The sequence below is a fragment of the Lutra lutra genome, chromosome 17 (assembly GCF_902655055.1).
Source record: "Lutra lutra chromosome 17, mLutLut1.2, whole genome shotgun sequence".
NCBI classification, from domain to species: Eukaryota; Metazoa; Chordata; class Mammalia; order Carnivora; family Mustelidae; genus Lutra; species Lutra lutra.
The window spans coordinates 12427037-12430692 of NC_062294.1; positions in this window are offsets into that span (position 1 = coordinate 12427037).

Sequence of the window (3656 nt, forward strand, 5' to 3'; positions counted from 1 at the left end):
ACGATCAGAACTCCAGCGGTGGGGGTGGGGAACGAGAGGCCAGAAGAGACAAGAGATCTGGGGACCCAGTCTCGGTGGAGCTGGGCGATGAGGTAGAGGTCCAGGGAGAAGCCGGGGGAGGGGGACAGGTGCCTACCCAGTGTGGGGCTTGGTGGACCATTCATGAACCTGAAATAAAAGGAGATTTGGAAGACAGGATGAGGAGGTTGTTGCTGACGTGTCAGCCTGTGGGATTCCCGCATGGAGTTGCTGGAACATGGCTTGGATGAGCAGAATAGATACGAGTGACTCCACGCTGGCAGCGAGTGGAGAATTCCTCAAGGGGATGAGGCCCTGCGGGCATCACTCCTACACGGCCACGCCGTCAGAGACCCCCTACCTGAGCTGCACAAGGTGGCAGACAAGAGAGAGAAGGCACCAACAGCTGGTGCCTTCTACAAGCGTTTCCTCTCGAGCTTGCGGGCCTGCAGGTGACTGCGGTTTGGCTGGGCAGCCGATTTCGGCTGCGGGTCAGTGGGCCTCACACAGCCTCCCGGCCACCTGTCCTGTGCTACAGTGCACGGACCTTTCTGGTTCAGCTCCAGCCCTTCCCCCAAGCTATGTGATCTGGGCAACGTCATGTTCCTTCTGAGCCTCCAGCATCCGCTCAAACCTCCGCTCCCGAGATTGTCATAAAGGTTACATGGGATGGTATGTAAGAAACCCCTTGTCCTGCTCAGGGATCAGTGAAAGTTCTCCCTAACCCATGTGCCCTGCCGTCTCTTAAACAGTTGGCATCCAGTGGTTTCTAGGCACAAGAGCAGTTCCCGGAAGGGTCTCAGAAGTCCTGAGCAGATTTCCAGCCCTGTTGGTTCCGATTCACTTGGAGGGGATTGCTTTAGGTGCCCCAGATGACTCTCAGGCACCACCGCTGGCATCTAGCCATGCTTAGCACTCACTGACTAGTTCACAGTTCCGTGTGTTAGAGACTTAGGCGTGAGTCCTCGTGACCTTCAGAAGGAGGGAGGGAGGCTTTCAGTTTCCAGACATGCCACCACCACGTGGTGGGTGATGTAATCCTGTGTCTGCTGGACCTCGGAGTCCCGAGTCTGTTTCGCACTCTGGTGACACAGATGCAGATGGTCTTATGTACCCTGTTCAGCCTTTGTGATGGCAAATACATACACCAATAACTAGAGATGAAGAGTGTCTCACAAGTAAACACAGCCAGAGTAAGGAACGTGTCTGTTTATTCATTTACAAACCTAGCAGCATGAAAAGAACATCTTAATTAAAATCTGGCTTGATAGAAGTACAGGGAACGATGTTCCTACCACCTTCATGGAATCAGAAATGCTGGTCGTTCTGGGTGCCAAAAGTCACCAGGGTTCCTGAGAAAGATCCTGTGCCCTAAAGTCCCTCAGATGTCCTCAGGACCTCTTGCTGTCGCTGCTCAGGGACAGAAAGGGACTGAGCGAACTGCACGTTCACAAACAGAAATAAGGAGTTACAGCCCTGTGCAATCATTACAACGGCATTTCCCAGATCCCAAGGGTAGACCCGACAGTGAAGTGTGAACTGGGCTGCTAGAAACCCCTTGACTGAGACAAACTGCGGAAAGGCATTTGATGTGGGGACGGGAGGCTCTGGGGGGAGGATGGGAACACTTGGAATGACTGAAGGTTCTTTGTTGTTCTTCTTCCTGTCTACACCCACCATGGGACATTCTAGAGTAAGGCCCGAGAACCTGGCTTGGAGAAGAGAGACACTCCCAGCTGCCATTCTTGGTGCGCAAAGGATCAAAAGATCCGGCACAGATATTTTGAGAGAGATGTGAGAAATACCCTCCCCACCCCCTTTTAATTTCTGTCCTTGAGAGAAGGCGGAAGTTTTACAAAGGCGAATCCAAATATCATGAGAATAAAGTCCCCCGAAGATGTGTGTAACTGTGCATGGGCAGCTCTGCTCTGTGAAGTATCGTGCAAGAAATCGCTCCAACCTTTCACGCACAAGAAGCTAGAACAGAAAACAATGTTCAGTCCTCTTGATGAATAGTGCAGTTGGTGGGTATGAGAGCCTACGAAGTACAAGAATCAACAAGAAAGGACAATAAAAGGTTTAGAGCCTCTGCCTTCAGCTCAGGTCATGATCCCAGGGCCCTGGGATGGAGCCTCGTATCGGGCTCTCTGCTCAGTGGGGAGCCTGCTTCCTCCTCTCTCCGCCAGCCTCTCCGCCTAATTGTGATCTCTCTCTCTCTCTGTCAAATAAATAAATAAAAATCTTTAAAAAAAAGAAAAAAGGAGGCTTGGGACTTTGCAGAGATGGACGACAGCGATACAGCGATGGTTGAGGGAAGCAGGAAGGAATCCCTACAGCTTGTTCGCCGAGCACTGCTTGTCCACAGAATGGAATGAACACCTTAACGATCACTTTACTTCACCCACCGGTTCCCACACACAGCAAGGTTTCACCCAAATTCATAAGCCTGCAAACGGCATAGGTCAAGCTGCTCCTCAGGAAAGCTTGCAAAGGTTTTCTCCCCACATCGCCATGTCTGGAGATCAGGAAAGACTTGCCCAGGAATAGACCTCGGATGAGTTAGTCTATCTCCGTTTCTTTTGGGGCGGTCAGGTGACACCAGGCTCTGGGCCATTAGCCAAAATATTCAAAAGTATTTCTCTAGCACAGGAGCCGGGAACGTCTTAAACTGTCAAGGGTCAGACTAGCCATGGCGGACCTTCTGTCCTCAAGCAGCCAGAACTCATCTGCACCGTATCGAGTGAGTTAACAGGCCAGCCTGGGCTAGGAAGTATGCAGCTCATGGGCTGGTGTGGTGCCACAGGGATCCCGGGACCTTTCTCACCCCTGCCTAACGGAAGAAGCCCTCTCTTGTGCACCACTGAATCCCTTCGCCCAGCAGGGTGCCTGGCCCAAAGAAGCCATAAGGAAACAAGATGGGCTCAGTGGCGGTGAGGGGGAGCCCGAATTTAACGAACGGGAAATAGTGTGGCGCAACCCTCAAGGGCCGCTGTACGCCCAGAACGCTCTCCATTCAGAGAACCAGTGACTGGACAAGGTGCCAAGAAGGGCTGCGAGTGCTGAGGACACAGCCGTGCCTCAGACTGAGGTTCTGTCGGGAGACGGCAGGCTTGCAACTGGCGGGAAAGGCAGTCGACCATCACAGACTGCACCTGGCGATGAGTTCCACCAGGGAAAGAAAACGGGGCCGCTGACAGTGAGGAGGGGCTGGACGGGGGCCTGGTCAGAAGATGGACTGAGAGAGTCCATTTCCCTCGTCCCAGACAAGCCAGGAAGGTGACAGCGGACCCAGAGTTCAGGGCCTCTATAAATCCCGCCTCGCCCGGGAAGAGCCCAGAGCCTGCGGGTCCAGAGCGGCTTTGAGCCTCGACCCACCCGGGGACAGAAGTGGGAACGCGCCTGGAGGGCAGAACGAAGCTCCGCGCTCCCCACAGCACCGCAGGGCGAGCGGCCCACCGCAGACCCCCCGGGTTCCACCTGCAGAGGTCAACCCGCTGGGCGGCCCGAATTCAAGAACGTCAGAACCACCGCGGCTTGACGCCCAGAGTCCGGGAGCCGGGGCTCGCGAGACCCAAACAAGCCCCACGTGGCAGGGGCGGGGCCGCCACGGGGACGTCACGGCGCGCGCGCGCGCGTGC